The following is a 17,889-nucleotide window of genomic DNA, read 5'->3' as shown; positions in this document are numbered from 1 at the left end:
CTGATGGCTACCTAAGTGGACACTTACAGCAGGCCTGGTGCTGGACACCGGGTCAAGTGAGGCTGCCTACAGGGAGCTGGAAGGTGGCCACTTTCACTCAGGCGCCTCACTGGCGGCGAGTTCCCGGGACTTGGCCGCCATCCACTAGATAGTAGAAAGTATTCAAGGTCGTAAACAAGATAGTTGTGTGAGCTAAGATGCTACCAGTAATATGTAAGCTGTTCCCGTGTGAAGTAGGTGAAATCATATAATAGCCAATCAGCAATTGTGTGACCATTGTATGCAAAGATGATAAAAAGGTATATAAGCTGGAGAACAAGATGGAATAAACGATTCTGCTTGCAATCATATTGGTTGTTGTGCTTTATCCGTCCTGCATCCTCTGTCATCAGCAGTGGAACTCTCCCTCATCCTCTGCTATCAGCATTGAAACCCGACAGACTGGAAACTCACTTTTGCAAATCATCGTCCGATAAGGCTCAGACACATTTTTCCCAATGTCCCTAAGGACTTCTGAGAATGACTTCCCAGATGCCCTGCATGCCAACTGGTGCAGGATTTTAAACTGTTACCTGCAGTAGATTTGAGTCTCTAAGATTGATATTTTGGATGAAAAGAGATGAACAGGGTACAACTAGTGTGTGTACTCAATATACTTGAAATACATCTTTAGAGCAATAGGAGTGCAGAAGAGTGTAAGAGTTGGAACAAAAGTAATGGGGGAACTATTTCCCAGGAATTATGGAAAGAGGAACTTACCATGAGCAGAAAGGTTTCTGGAGCTATCAGAATAACGTTTTCCTCCTGACAAAATCAATGTGTTTATTTTAGAGAGAGGTTTTGGATTTAGTACACTTGTCTTTTGGTGGTAATGGTGGCTAGAAAGGCCAGCCCAGGCAGGGTTGACTTTCAGCACGGTTGCACTTACCTGTCCATGAAGGGACATTTGGCTGTGATCTGAGAAGGACACTGCATCAGGTGTGTGGTTCCATGTCCACAGAAGGAATCTCTTTAGGTGCCTTTTGAGAAACCCAGTCAGGGAATGAAACCAACGCATGGCAGCAGCAATCCCAGTCACTAGAGACAACTGTCTGTGGATGACCACTGCTAGGAAGTGACTGATCCCATGAAGTTTAGGATCTTTGCAAATGTTTACCCGTGGTGGTAACACGATGGCCAGAACCATGTCTGTTTGACCCCTTGAGACACAGTTCTGTGCAATGAATTCACAAGCTCTTGTTGATTGTGAAGGACTGGCAGGTATGAATCCTTTCCAGTGGTTATCCAGTTATGAATGGGTCTGTTTCCCTGGATAGGGCACTGATTGGCATATTGTCTATGCATGGGCATACGTGTGCAACTTGCAACCTGAGCCTTACCTGAGCCTACCAGCCATTTCTTAAGACTCTAGCTGAGGAGGGTGGATCAGAAGGAAGAGGCTTGGACAGGAACTGTCAACTCTTGTACATAAATCCTCATTTTGTCTTTAGTTTTGCTGAAGATTTTGTTGGTTTGGAGTAAATTTTCTCTAGGCTTCTTTGGAAGCTTCTGCTCCAGATTTTTCCCCAGTTAAGGGAAAAGTCACTTCTTGAATATGCTTGATATATATATATATATCAACCAATGGATTGCTATGCTGGCTTTGACAGTGAGGGTTAAGGCCTCTCTGCTATCAATTTCTCCAATGTTTCCACAGCTCCTCTTCTATAAATTTGGATGCCATAAGTATCTGTTTAGGAAAATTGATTGCTGTTCATGGGAATAACATGGATTCCTTGTAGTCACTGAGTTAGAAGCTGTTGCTCGTCACAAATCACATCCAGGACCTGACCAGGACTGAAAAGAATCAGACATCTCACTCCAAGCAAGGATCGGACCCGTAGTGATAAGCTACGTGTTCGCCACCACATAGACTTTTCTACATAGATGAAAAAACTTTCGGTCTAATTAGCTGTAGCTGAGACTTTGAAGTTGCTGTGCAGTATATCTTTGGTTCTATGTGGCGTTTGGGAAGGAAATCACCTTCTGAAGGTCTGATTGTCTTTCATTGGTGGAGCTACTGCTGCTCCAACCTTAGGCTCCCAAAACATGAGATTTCTTTATGTTTTTCGATAACATTTTAGTTTAGCAGTTGGTTTTAATTAAAAAGCCTCCTTTGGAGCTTGTGCGGGCCTCAAAGGAGGTGTCTGCAGGAAACTGTGTCTCTGTCTTAATGCTTGAAAAGAAAAACATTTTGTTAATATTAATGAATACCGTGCAAGTTACTGGCATCCTGGAAAATCCTTCAGATTTTTTTGGTTGGTGTTTTTTGGTTGGTTTTTTTTTTTTTGCAGGGGGGCAGGTTGGAGGGTGCAGGGTGCCTTATGCTTTAACATGGAGCATACTGAGCCCCTTTCCTTGACTGAGCAAGGTTTATGGCTGATGATCAGAAGGCACAATTCCCATTTTGCTGCTGCCTGAAATGTGAGTCCTTTTCCCTGGCAGAACAAGGGGACGTGGCTGAAAGCCACACAGGCACAAGTCCCATTACACTGCAAACTGAGGCAGGGCTGTGCTGGAGGAACAGGCTTCTCTGCATGCCCAGAGATGCTGCTAGGTGGGAGAAGATACAGAGCTTTTGTGTAGAAGAAAAGCCCCAGCAAACACTATTGTGGGGGAGAGGCAAACGAGCAGGGGGTTAAGCTCCTGATTTTCACCCCTTTATTGTTTATGTTACCTTTTGACCTAGGAGCCCCACTCATGGACCAGAACCCCATTGGTCCAGGTTCTGAACAAACAGAACAAAAAGCTGGTAGATTTCCATTTCATTTGGCTAAATTCAGTGCCTTGCATGTTGATGAGTTCCAGAGGGGTAGCCGTGTTAGTCTGTTTTTAGCAAAACAGAGAGAGTCCTATGGCACCTTAAAGACTAACAAATTAATTTGGGCATAAGCTTATACCCAAATACATTTGTTAGCTTTAAGGTGCCACAGGACATTCGCTGTTTTACAGAACAAAAAGACAGTCTCTCTCTCTCCTCAAAACCTTCCAAGCAGTGTATAACAGAAGACACACAAATGGAGATAGACAGGGAAACACAAGGAAACCATGAGACAATCTGATCAGCAGTGGTCTCAGCACTTCAGCAGACCAGCCATTGTCAAGTGGTTCATTAACAATAATAATTGCTGCCTTGTGAAGATGATGTTTGCTTGGGCCTTTTTGGGACCCAGAGTCTCTAAGATTTGCAAGGCTTACCCTTGAGCAACATGAGAATCCCCTGCTTCACAGTGGGAGGAAGGTGAGCTATGTAGGAGGCTACTTCTTTTCCCCAGAAGTTGAGAACCCATTTCAACATCTTGGGGGCCGCATGTGGATCCTTTCAGGGTTTGGTTTCACCCCACTCCAGTCTGGGTCTGTCTTGGGACATTCCCCTGGCACTGGCCTTCATCCTTAGATTTTCTCCCTGAAATGCTCAGAAGCTCCTCATCTTTTTTTTTTTTTTTTTTGGCATTGGAGATGGGGGCAGAAGTCCCAGCATACCAGTTCCACTCTCAGCCCCTTACCACGGCAGTGCGAGCGTTACTGGCTGTGAAAATGCATGGCATAATTCATCCATAATTCATGGAGCCTGTAAATGCTGCCTCACATAGGGAACACCGCATAGATTTAGCCCACGGTTTGTGACTGTTCTGTCATTTCTGGGGGTAGGGAGGGGAGAAAGGGGTGCTGCAGTGATTGATCCAGGTGAAACCACCATGCTGCCAAATACCCAATTCAGGGGAGGAGGAGAACAGATTATAAATCTCTATTGCACAAAAACAACAAAAAATAAAGTTATGAAATGAAATGGCCAAGAGAAAGTGAAGTGCCTACTTCCGCTACTGCCAGAGGCAGAAAAATCTGGTTGCCTAAGTGGAAGGGCAGGGCTTAGCCCTGGAGCTCCCACTAACGAGACGGGACTGCCTCCCAATTCCACAGGTGAGGGGCTATGATTGTTCTTGGGGCACCCAGGAGTGTGAGCTGCCTTGTTACCCCATCTCCATTGTGAGGGAGTCTGCCTGTGCCTGGCTGAGTTTCAGCTCCCCACCACCACCAGCCTTTCAGCCACTCAAGCACTCTCTTCTGGGCTATGCCAACCCTGTCTCTGCCTCGCAGGCTAACAATAGGTACACCCCAGTCCCTGAGTCCCTTTGAAGAATTCCCCTGCACTATCCAACCCCTGACACTGGCAACTCCCAGAAATTCCAAATACTCTGCACCCAAAGGAGCAATGTACCTCAGTTTTATCTTAAACCACCATGCCTGTAAACTACACTTTAGTTGGGAGCACTTATAAGACAATAAAAGTAGGTTGATTTAAGAAAGGGTAGGATTTAACCAGAAAGTAATGGAAACAAGTGGTTTCAGTACACAACAAAATAAAAAATTGTGAAACTAGGTTACAGTTACTTTTCCAACCTGATAAAGTAGGTCCCCTGCCCCCAAACTTTAGTCCATTGCAGAGCTGACTGATGTCACAAGAATCTGGAGGATCCCAATGTCCATGAAAACACCCCACCACCACCAGCAGTGCTTTTTCTCAGTGAATAGATGTACAGTGCTTCTCCCTCCTTTGTGTTATAATGAAAACAGCCTTTTGTTTCTATTCACAGACAGGGCAAACTCCTGTCTTCTTATAAAGTTCCTTTTTCTTTTTTTTCTTTTTTTTTTTTAACCTTTAAGTAGTTTCAGTTGTTTGCAGTTGCCTCTGATGGTTTTCCACGGAAAGTCTTAGTATTGCTCAACACTAAACAATTGATCTTTGCATTGCATTACTGGCTAGACAGGGTGGGGTGATGGCCATCACCGAGCCACATTATTTCCTGGAGACTAATTTTTACTTCAGTTCCATAAAGCATACTTTCAATATAAATATATTGTTCCTTAAATATTATCCATGTATACATCTTGCAATGATTATGAATCTTGACACGTTACAAGTTTCATGTAGATACATGTTACCTAAAACACAGTTGTTTGATGTAATGAGTTTGTCAGGTCTGCAGTGACAGTTGTTTGCAAAGAATAGGGGACCCTTTGCCCAAGGGGGTATCTGTGTCACAGGGGCTTTAACCCATTAGTGATAAATGAAAAGAGAAGCTGGGCAACAGAAAACTAGATCCTTTGGTGACAGAAGTAATAATAGGTCTTTTATTCTTTGTGTGGGGAAACATCTTACATTAACAAAAAACTGCACCTGGAGGGATCTAGATAGTGTTAGTTAAAATAAAAGTGGATTGACATGAGCCTATTTATTTTGATACCCATTCATGACCAGTAATGCTACAAGGAGACTTGGAAGACTTATAAAGTTTTAATATTAAACACTGTCCAGATAGATCTTGAAAATGTAGCACTAATAAGGCACTACTGAGATATTAAAATGTTGTCCTATTAAGTTGCATTGAGTAAAATCATCATAAGCTTTCCAAAAATTCTAATGCTGAATATACTCAGATAGGAAAAAATGCATGCAAATTATGCTCTGGGAAAGTTATTTTGACTTTTAAAACAGACCCATTTCATACAGCATATGAAATGTAAGTTGGTGATGCTTATCTGAGACAGTTAAGAGAAGTTAATTTGCACTGCAGAATGAAATTGCATATACTATACAGGGTTGCCGTTTGAAGTCTTATAAGTGTCTTAAATTGTCAAAGATACTGCATGTTGCCAGTGTAGTACAGAAAATGAAGTGCAATGAGGACATTTGTATATTAGTTTTTGATGAAGTTAACAGTATTTTACATAGTAAATTCCTCAGGACAGTGACCTTGTGTTTCTCCTTAAGGGGTTTACAGCATCGTGTTCACTATTAGCATTGTGAGACAACAATAATATATGTTTTTTTCAAAATTAGTCAGTCTTAATGAAAATACTTAACTGCTGATAAGACCTAAAAATTTCCTGGTAGAGTTAAGGCTTAGTCAGCAACTAGAAAATAACTAAGGTTACCATTTAACATTTTCTCTGGTTACGCAGATAAATGTTTTGACCTTGGTTGCTATCGTGATTCCGAAAAACCTACCTAAGGGTTTGATGCTTTAACTAGCTCTTTTCAGTAGCAAGGATATTTAACATAATTAGCATATTCTGACAATTATCTAAAAGTCTTTTTATAATTATGATCGTTAAAGGCCATACTATAAAAACACTCCATACACAGCTGCAGATGTCACTGCCTATAGCTGTATCACTTTTCTTATAAATAAAGCAATTCCTAATTTTATTTGGACTTTAAATATATTTATAACTTAACAATGTACCTACGTCTTTGGTATGCGGTGATAAAACAAGTGTGTAGCAAGAAGGCAATCTAAGGAGAAGTCCATTAATTAGCTTACTTAATCCGTACATGAAAATAGACGTTTTCTGCCACATCATGTCAGGATGGCAACTGGGTTTTCCGATTCCAGAATGGCAAACAGGTACAAGTTTGCAGTTTCCAAACGTTCAGCAAAAAGTGGCTTAAAAAACTGAATTGCAACAATCTGGCCAGCACCTAGGATTGTGCCTAACCAACTAGTTCTCCCAACTCTTGGCAATACAACAGGAATGGGAGGCAGGATTGAAAGACTAATTTATACTAGAAACCTCGTTAAATTCTGCCATAATTTTTGACCATGTCTAGGTACCGCATACAAGGTGTAGGTACCCACCTGCCCACAGCTGGGGTAAACATTTTACTTTCTTGTGCACTATTCTTCCACCCACCTGAGGCTGTTTAGTTTAGAGCATCGGGTGAGAGAAATTCTTCCTGTGTCACATCACAGGAGGACTCCAAAGGCTCTCATTCCCCCTCGTTCCAGGCCCTCTTGCCTGGTGAGTCACTTAATCTATTCTGACTTCAGTGACTTCCTAGCATGGTTATGTGCTCTTACTTAGTAGTTTGATTCCAAGACAGGCAATAGCCCAACAGGCAAAAACAACCCTAACTGATAATGAACTATCAGGTATCTTACTGAATTACTTTAGAACAGGTGGTGAAATATCATGCCTATTCAATATGGTAGAGGTGGGGTTACAAGCTTTCCACAAGTGTTTTATGATTGCAGTCCTGTTATATATTCTTACAGTAAGGTAGATAGCAGCTGATTATGTCTGGCACAAAACAGTTACTCGAAGCTGGAACACTTCCGTTTTTTGAACAATTGCTTTATTTGTAAATCTAGCTGGAAATCCATGAGCCTGGATTTATATTTGGATCCACGAGTTTGAGTTTATATTTGTTTACAGAGTTCTAAACATTGGAAATCATCTACTGGAGCTGTGTCACAATAATAAGGACGAGTAAGTAAGGGGAGCTTATTTGAGCACCAAAAATCTTTGCCACTGAGCCGTAAGGTGTGTTCAATCCTATCCAGATGAATGGAATGCCTGCATAAAAGTTAATCTACACATAGAAGACAACGATTAACACAGCTGCTGTGATTTTGCTGTCCATTAAAAGTAATGAGAAGTATATTGCATTTATATAGTGCCATTGATGAAAATGGATTCTAAAGCACTTAAACTAGAGGCAATAATATGACTAAAAAACCTAGCATTTATGTGGTTTGTTGGGGTTTTTTTTTTTTTTTTTTACAGTAGACAATGGATGAAAGCAAAAGATTAGATTATTAAAACCTAACGAAGAACTATTAGTGAGAACTTCCATTGGTTTCAATGAGGGCAGAATTAGGCTAACCCTGCATGATTTTGAAAATCCCACCCTTAAAGTTGTGTTTGTGTAATTTGTGCCTGTAACAAGGCAGTCAGCCCCTTTAAGGGTGTAGAGGGGCCAGGAACAGCAGTCTGGAAGAAAGCCCAGCAGGCAGATGCTGAGAATCATTTGACCCAGCTGAACAGCATTTAGTGAATGGAGCTGATGATTCCCAGCCAGGGGATATAAACGAGAGTACCAGTTCTGTGACAGCAGGGGAGGACTAGAAAAGTACTTTTCCGTAGCTGGCTATGAGGGGACAGAAAAGCCCTGTAGAACCTCTAAGCTGGGGGAAGGTTCCAGGACCTTCCAGAAAGTACTGGAGGCCTGAGGAATCCACAATCTTAACTGAAGTTGTGAGGGCAAGAAACTGAACTAGTTTCAAGACTGATCTTGGTAAGTGTATGGAGGGGATGCTGTGATGAAATTGCTTACAGTGGTATATTGTCCATCTGCAACTGCTAGCAGCAAATATCTCTAATGGGCAGAGACAGGGCACTAGATGGGGAGGGCTCTGAATTTCTTTCCTGGGTGTCTTGCTGGTGGGTCTTGCCCACGAGCTTAGAGTTTAACTGATCACCATGGTTAAGGTTGGGAAGGCATTTTCCCCAGGTCAGATTGGCAGAGACCTTGGGTGTTTTTTTGCCTTCCTCTGCAGCATGGGGCAAGGATCACTTGCTACTATGAACTAGAGTAAATGGTGGATTCCTTGTAACTAGAAGTCTTTAAATCATGATTTGAGGACTTCAGTAACTCAGCCAGAGGTTATGGGTCTAAATTCAGAAGTGCATGGGTGAGGTTATGTGGCCTGCAATGGGCAGAAAGTCAGACTAGATGATCATGATGGTCCTCTCTGGCCTTAGTGTCTATGAGTCTGAGAGATTGGTGCTGTCGTCATTGTTCCAGTTTCTTTTCTTCTTATGTTAAAGAAAGGGGTACAACGGGAACTAGGAGTGACCAATTGTTTATCCCAAATTTGTGATCGGGTCCACCAGCCTACAGTATCAAAATGAAGTCCTGGATGTGTTTGGTGCTCAACTCACTCAGTAGCACACGATCAGATTTTGCTTAAACCCCAGCCCCCAAAAAAGCACCTTTAACCTAAAACCAACTTTGGAAAGTCTCTGCTTTAAAGAAAGACTTTATTTTTCCTTAAAAAGTTAGGAATAAGTAAAAACAAGGGATGATAATGAATTGAGTTCCAGCCATAACTGTAGCTGTTACCATGAAAACCTGTATCATAATCCTTCACTGGGTCTTCTGCCCTTACGGTGGGTCCTGAGCTGTGAGTCAGTCACCTCACCCTCTCTGCTCATCTCGTTCCACGGAATGGCACTGCTGCTTTAATACTACTCCAGCCAACCCAGGGAGTGCTTTCGCTTGCTGTATCAAGATGTCAATCAAAGTGACATTTGAACTTGTCTTTGAGGCTATAGATTCACACACCTGCTCTAGTTCTTATTTTGCTGGGTTTTGTCTCTTTTTTTTTGTCTTGTTCAGAAGATGAGGTGACATGCCATGTATCTTTCATTTACAAGCCTGCAAATAGTTCATCAGGCAAAAGACAATTTTCACAGGATGAGAAAAAATGTTTTGAAATCTCTTGCTGGCTTGCTGGAGCCAGTGAACAGTGGCAAATACCAGTTTTCCTAGCTACCATGCTCTAGGTCACAATATTGAATGCTCTTTTTCTTATGCCATGCCAAACAAAGAGTAAGAGTCACATTTCTGGTAACATAGGCAGAGCCCAACGCTAAAAAAAATGGAAGGTGAAATCCTGGCCCCATTGACATCGAGGCCCAGATTTCAGAGAGCTGTTACAAAACCTTTTAGTCTTGGTGAACTTTGGATCTTGGCTGGAGCCATCCTTGCAAACAAACCTAAACTTGGACTTCCACTTCTAGGCTTTTAGGTGCCAACCACTCAGTTCTGCCACTGACTTTTCTTTTTGGCAAGAAACTAACCTCTCTTTGACTCAGTTTCCTCATTAATAAAATAGGAATAGGTGTTGTCAATTTAAGCCACAGGTAAAGCTGCTAGCTATGGACAAAGACACAAAAATGAGCAGCACTAACAACTACTGAATAAAAGGAACCCAGCTAAAAATCACAGTTTTAATCAAAATTCATCAAAACCATGCTCTCATTTGGTATCAGCAAAAATATCTTTCCTTGAACAGAAAGGTTAGACAGGGACAGCAACAACATTAAGGGTATGTCTACACTCCACAGTAAACCTGGCCTAAGACTCCCGTTTAAGCCAAGCGTCTCCTCCTACTGTCCACACGCAAATCATTCTGACTCAGGCCAAAAAGCCCTCAGGACTCAGGCCTGACGTCATGGCCAGGATACGTGTCTGAGCCCAAGTCCTCCTGTGACGCAGGTCCAAGCACAGGCATTTAGTAGTGTGGTTACAACTCAGGTCAAGTCACCAGCCAACGCTGTCCCCTAGCCCTGTGTTTCCTAGCCCTTCTGTCCCAAAACTTCTTACTCAATACACAGGAACCAGAAGCAAACTCCTGTTCAAATACAGCTGTTTGTTGTTTAACCCTTTATTTTCATATGGATGCCTCAACTGGAAACACGGTTAACCTTCATGTCCTTTAGCTATAGCTGACACTAACAAGAAATCAAGCCCAAGCACAGTTAGCTGTCAGAGGAACACAAAGATTCTGGTGCAAGGTGAGCAAGACATTTCACTTCAGGAAGAGCACAAGAAATGACCACGTCTACAAGCAATACCTGAGTGGCTTGCCGCCTTGGGGATTGACTGGACTGGCAATCAATGCAGAGAACAAATCAAGTGGCTCAAGACTGACTATGCAAAACCAAAGATGCTAATGGCACCTCTGGCAACCTCTTCCTTCCTCCTTTACAAGTAATTCCACCAGGTTGAGGGAACTTCAGCGAGCTCTGAACTCACAATAGTGCATGACACTCTGCTGTACAGAGATGGCACCTTTATAACCTCCCAATCACTGGCACCTCAGAAGGAGAGCCAGCAGCTGCCAGGTGAAGGGCAAGAAGCGAACCTGATGCTCAGGCCAGTCACCAAGGAGGCTGTGCTGCCAGAGCAGCTGCAGCATATCCACGATCAAAATCCAGGAGAGCTGTCTGGGTGCAGCCCAGGGGAGCAGTCCACAGCGGGACTGGCAGAGGAACCAACAGGGCCAGAGCCTGGTCAGTTTCTGCCAACATGTTTGTTATTAATTTATGAATGTGAGGGGTCTCCAGCATATGGACCTATTCAGTTATTAATACAAGCCAAGGTTGTAATATGCTTCCACACAGGGAGGATCTCACACCACTTTCCTAGCACCCTCTTCCTTCCCCCTGAAACTATGTGGGATTCAAAATAGATACTGGGAAATGAGGGGGGGGAGGGTGGAATTAAACAAGCAGTTATGAATTTTTTTTACTAATTATTCATAGATGGTTGGAAATAGGGATTGGGGTACTACAATTAGTATTGTATTGGAGAATTTCAATTAATCATAACCTCACATACCCCTCACTGCTAATACAGCGCACCTTTATAAATCAGCCACACCGGCACTCTCTCTGACCACACATACAATAAATCAAATATTAGGGTTGAAAGGGACCTCAGGAGGTCATCTAGTCCAATCCCAACTAAATCATCCCAGCCAGGGCTTTGTCAAGTCGCAGCTTAAAAACCTTTAAAGATGGAGATTCCACCACCTCCCTAGGTAACCCATTCCAGTGCTTCACCACCTCCTAGTGAAAAACTTTTTCCTAATATCCAACCTAGACCTCCCCCACTGCAACTTGAGACCATTACTCCTAGTTCTGTCATCTACTACCATTGAGAACAGCCTAGCTCCATCCTCCCTGGAAACCCCCTTCAGGTAGTTGAAGGCTGCTATCATTTCATTGCTCTCTGCTGGTCTCTCTCCAGTTTATCCATGTTCTTTCTGTAGTGGGGGGCCCAAAACTGGACACAATACTCCAGATGTGGCCTGACTAGTGCTGAATAGAAGGGAATAATCACTTCCGTTGATCTCCTGACAATACTCCTACTAATGCAGCCCAATATGTCATTAGCTTCTTGGCAACAAGGGCACACTGTTGACTCATGTCCAACTTCTTGTCCACTCTAACCCCCAGGTCCTTTTCTGCAGAACTGCTGCTTGGTTGGTCCCTAGTCTGTAGCTGTGCATGGGATTCTTCTGTCCTAAGTGGAGGACTCTATACTTGTCCTTGTTGAACCTCATCAGATTTCTTTTGGACCAATTTTCCAATTTGTCTAGGTCACTCTGTATCCTAACCCTACTCTCCAGCGTATCTATCACTTAGAGTCATCCGCAAATTTGCTGAAGGTGCAGTCTAGTCCATCCTCCAAATCCTTAATGAAGATGTTGAACAAACCCAGCCCCAGGACCGACCCCTGGGGCACTCTGCTTTACAAGTAGCTGCCTACTAGACATCGAGCCATTGATCACTGAGTAAAAAACAAAAATAAACCTGGAGTGTATATTTGGTCCATAGCTGGCTGTAATAAGTCCAAACAAAACTAGACTGTGTATTTAGATGAGTCCAAACAGTACCAAACAACAAAGGCCCTCCAAAGTGTTTGAGCACCTAATTCCCATTGAAACCAATGAAAGTAGGTACTAGCCTCCACACTCTCCAGATATCTCTACAGTTCCTTGTGATAAAATTGCCCTCTTGCTTGAAAACTTACTTTTAAACTGAGGCCTGGTCTACATTTTAAAATTAGATCAACCTACCTACTCATGGCTTGCTCATGGCTGTGAAAAATTTTGCACCCTGAGCACCGTAGTTAGGTCGACTTAACACCAAGTCGAGATGCAGATAGGTAGAAAGAAGGATTCTTCTGTCAACCTAGCCGCTATCTCTCAGGCTATGTCTACACTGACGGTGGCAAATTCACCGCCGTCAGATCGATTTATGAGTGGAAGAGAATTCACCGCCGTCAGATCGATTTATGAGTGGAAGAGAAGACCCGCTGAATCAATCTGGAAGTTGATTTAAAAAACACACCTCTGGAAAAAGAGTAGCGCTACATCAACGGGTACGCATTACCTTTCGGCGCAGTGTAGTGGAGACAGCGCGCACAAGAGAATTTTGGAAGTTGTCATAAGTCACATGAGCTACTCTACATAGCTTGCGTAACTCCTGTCGACTGCCACTGAATTTGCCGGTAAGTGTACACCAGGCTTCAAAGAGAATTAACTACTTCAATAGAAAAATCTCTTCTGTTGATTGTAGGAATTGTCAACACTATGGCACTATAGCAGCTGTAGTGACATAGTTGTGCCGCTGTCATGGCTGTAGCGTATACATACCCAGAATCACTTGTCACCTTTTTAATCAAGTGGAGAAACTGCAACTGTCTGAGCCATGTACTTAACCCAGAGGAATTGGAGCCATGTCCCCTTTTTCCCAGACAGGCTTTTGTGAAGAGAATCCATTCAAAGTCAAAGGCCTATGTGGAAGAAACCCCCACAATTCAATGAGAGGAGAACCCTTGACTGTTCTCTCTCAGCTTTCCAGACATAGCCCTGGTCTACACTAGAGTTACGTTGACGAAAGGCTGCTTATGTCTTAATGTCTCCACCTGCACGAGAGGCATAGCGCTTAGGTCGATGTAGTTAGGTCAACGCAGTGTCAGTGTAGACACTGCATTGCTTACATCGATTGTTGCGGCTTTTCAGAAGCTGTCCCACACTGCCCCACACTAACAGTTACATCGGTGCAAGTGCTCCTAGTCAGGACACACACCACCGACACAAGGATCATCATGTGAATGTGCGAAAGTGATTTAATTACTGTGGTGGCTGTATGTCGACATAACTTAGGTTGACTTAATTTTGTAGTTTAGACTTTCCCATAGTCTTCCCACTATGCATCAAGTTCCTGCAAAAAAAAAAAAAAAAAAAAAAAAATGGTCTAAATTGACAGTAAAGGTTAAAATTACAAATCACATTCATAAAACCAAATGGAATGGATGGTCTAAATTGACAGTAAAGGTTAAAATTACAAATCACATTCATAAAACCAAATGGAATTCATACCTGGAGATAGGCATATCCTCTAAACTGTCAAAATAACCACCTTCACTTTCTTAATAGCTAAATGGGAGGGATCCTGGCTTTGTTTTCTTTGTAACATGCAGTCATGGAATGGAAATCTTCAGGAGCATGGAATGGTCTCCCTAGAGAAGTGGTGAAAGCCCCACAGCTTGGAACTTTTAATGTAGGTTGGATACAGCTGTAGTAAATTCATTGTGTGAAACATTCATGTCAGACTGGCAAGTGGATGGAGTATATGAACTAATAGGTCTTTTTTATTTCTACAATTGTTTAAATCTGTTAAATTGAAAGTGCAATAGATTCAACACATTCTCATTTGATTTCAGATGTTCAGAAAAGTGTAAGCCAACAATGTAGATCCTGATATTCCCTTAGACCTTATTAGTGGAAAGAAATTTGGTCTTCCTTTTAAGTTACCATTATATTCAGTTGAGACCAATTATTTATTTACATGTTGGGCAAACTCTGCAGTTACTACTCAGTGGGAGTTTGCATGACTCATGAGCGAATAGAGAGTACAGGATTTGTCTAGTTCAATATTTCCATTGGAAACAAATACAAAGTAATTCATTTCTACCTCAGTCAAGACATTACATTTGAAATTTGTCATTGATTGCCTGTTAACAACTATCGTTTGTTCTTTTACTATGGTGAGCTTGTAACATTAGCAATTATTATTCAAAAGAGAATGTGGAATGACCAGTTCATGCAGACTTTAAGAAGCTAATCCTCTGCTCCTAAAAAAGCCTATGCCATTAAGTAATTGCAGGTAGGGTGTCAGAAAACTACAAGTAAAACAAAGGAGTAGGAAAAGGTGTACAACTTATTATATCTTTTTAAGAGCTTGTCTACACCAACAACAGATAGCAAGCTGCTGTATGAATCAACCTTGCACCAGACTTCCATGCTCTAACCATCCACGTGCATCCTGCTGCCATACATTCAGTTTTGTTAACACACTCTGAAGTGGTCCTATTTCCGAGGCCTAGATCAAAGCAGACAGTTCGATGCAAAGGGTCAGCACAGAGCAGTCTCCAACTTGCCACGGACTAATTGTTTGTGTAGAAAAGCCCTTAGTAAATATTTGTTAGTTCTTTCTGAAGTCAGTGGGTAATATCCCGGCCCTATTGAAGTCAAAAAGAGTTTTGCCATTGACTTATATAGCACCAGGATTTCACTCCTAAATGCAACATGGGTTTGGTTTGGTTTTTTGGAGGATTCCATTTCTTGGGTCTGTTAACTGATCTACAATTTTAATATCAGTTTCTTCTTTAATATCATTCCTCCCTGCCTTACATTGCATAAGCATTTTCAGCAATCTAATCCTAGGTAAACAGTTGGAAAGCCATGGAAAACTTCTCATTACCTAACTAATTTTAAATGCCCTTGCGTTGATTGTTTGCAATTAGTCAAATTCATCAATCAATGAAAAGACAGATGTATTTTTTCACCAATCGAAAGAGGTTGGATGAATTAAAACTAACTGGTTTTATATGTTACTGATTGAATGAGAAACTTATAAGGCAAATTACAATGGAAGAGAGACAATATGCAGTGTTGTTGAAGTTCCCAGGATATTAGAGACACAAGGTGGGTGAGGTAATATCTTTTATTGGACCAACTTCTGTTGATGAGAGACACACGTTTTTGAGCTACAGAGTTCTTCAGACCAGAAGAGCTCTGTGTAGCTTGAAAGCTTGCCTCCCACACCAACAGAAGTTGGTCCAATAAAAGATATTACCTCACCCACCTGGTCTTTCTAATGGAAGAGAGAGTGACACTTAACTTTCGTAAATGAACTGCAGGGAATTACAATATATTAAAGGAATATTAGGGGTCAGACTCAAACCCAGAAAAGCAAAGATCTGTTCTATTGTGCTTGGATACTATACAATAAGATTCTGCATGCAAGAAGCCTGTGCAAGTAGTAGCACAAATGGACAAAAAGGCAAGTGTTTCTAATATAACTCAAATTCATTGTAAGTGTGGGTTGAAGTGAAACATTTAGGGGCAAATCTTCATCCTGGTCTCTGATTTGTATGCATACTTTTGTGCAAATTGACTATTTGACCATGCCCTTTCTCCATGTGCAAAAGTAAAGTTAAACATTAGCAGGCAGTCAGCCAACTGGCAATCAATTAAAATACCTCAAAGGTTGAGCAGGCCCAGGTAAGAGCTACAGAAATAAGCACACAACTAAAAGTGAAAAGCTGATTAAGTACTTTCAGAGATTTTGATTCCTAGCCAGTCAAAGAATGAGCTGCTCTTTTCCTTGTATCTTGCTTCCACTGTCTCTGATTTGGAAGAAGGACTATTTCTCTCTGTGAATCCCTTGACACTTAGGTTAAATTGTGTAGCCATCCATCCATATTTTTGAATAAGACACACCTAAGAGCACTGTGGGGAAAAGAGAAAGCCAAGAGCGAGTGCATATTAAGTTATATATCTGGAAAGAAATACTAGCAGTAAAGTAAGTTAGGCCTGACTCATCCTCATGGGGACCAGTTCATGACAAGGAGTTATCTCAGAAAAGGTGCTTTCAGAATGCAAGAGGCCACATGTTCCAAACAGCTGTCCACTGAAGCTGAGGGATTGTTGAACTTGGTTGCTAGTTATCCTGTGCCAATATGTTTGTTACCAAAGGGGATATGATGTACCTGAAAAGACTCAGGTTTCCTGGGTCTTTAAGGTATGCAGTGGGGCAGGCACCCTAAATGTACTGTCCCCTTGGACAAAATTCCCATTCTTTATGAATGCATATACACTAGGTGTAATTAAAACCCCTCTGAAAAGTAATTATTGTGCATAAGTAATAGAAACTTTTAAAGTTTTAATATCTGAACTGTTTTGATGGGGGGGGAAATGGGCCTAAACCATAATATATAGAACAATGCTCCATAAACCCCTAAACTATTAGAACTATAAATGGGGGGAAAGCACCTGAAACTAAAATCAGATAGTAATATTTGTAATTTAAAATTATCCACACCATTTTGAGAAATGTAGTATTGTATTAAACCCACCAACATCCCCCACTACACTGGTATCTTATTTCAGATCTCAGCTCAAAGAAAATCTTAATGGCCATATTTTAAGCACACAAAAATAGACTTTTTTAATACAAATGCTGAGAGAGCTTTAACTGTGACAACTCTAGAGGGACCTTTAGACAGAATTATTTTCATTTGAAAATGCTGTGTGTTCCTTACCATTCCTGCCCAGAACAATGTGTACCAAAGAATGAACTTTGTCCTGGCCAGTGTGTCCCAGACAATAGCCCCAACAATCACTTTGAACAGTACATCTCAGAACTACCCAATCTTTATAGCTATCTCCTTGTCAAGTACAAACACAAAGTGTCCTAAAGAACCATGATAGGCTGACCTGATTGTCCAGGTGCAACATCACACAAGAGATCAGAGTTTACAACAGCACACTGTTCATTGCTCCTCTGGCCAAAAGGGGTTGGGAAGCCACAAGCTTAACCTAGGAGAGGAAAGGGGAGTTTAATGGGAGTGTTTCATGTCAAAATTAAACCATTCAGACCCAACCTCAGAACTATTCACAATCTCTAAATGGAGCATCATGACAACATAGGGTTTTTGTGAGAAGGTAAGTAAATAGGGGAAGGAAAGAGCAGTTACCTTCTTTCTCTTATAACAGCTCAGTTATTACTACTGTCCCTATTCTACCCTAGAGGGAAAGCTGTTTTCTTCTCCATAACATTTTTTTCTTGGCATTTTAGCAAAGAGCAAGTATAGCAACAATTAAATATATGGTAAATTCTTTAAGGTGGAGGTGAACAAATATGTCCTGCTTTTGGGGACAGGAAATCTATGATCTACTAAATCTAATGTCTCTAACTACTATGAATTAAAGTTATGTAACAGAATACATTATTTCTGGAAAAGAAGCTGATTTGGCTACTATTTCATTCTTTATAACTAGCAAATAGTCAGGAGGGAAAAAAACTAAGGAGGCTGAAGATCTTTTTTCAGAGCCCTGTTGCTTTAATACAGAAGGGATAAAATTTCCTGAGTTAGGCTGCCCTATTTGTGCTGGATCTGCACTGCAGGAGGTTTACAGCAAG

This window comes from Emydura macquarii, unplaced genomic scaffold (assembly GCF_026122565.2).
Source record: "Emydura macquarii macquarii isolate MOO-44397 ecotype Brisbane River unplaced genomic scaffold, CSIRO-AGI_Emac_v2 contig_3603, whole genome shotgun sequence".
NCBI classification, from domain to species: domain Eukaryota; kingdom Metazoa; phylum Chordata; order Testudines; family Chelidae; genus Emydura; species Emydura macquarii.
Note: the sequence above shows the minus strand (reverse complement) of the source record.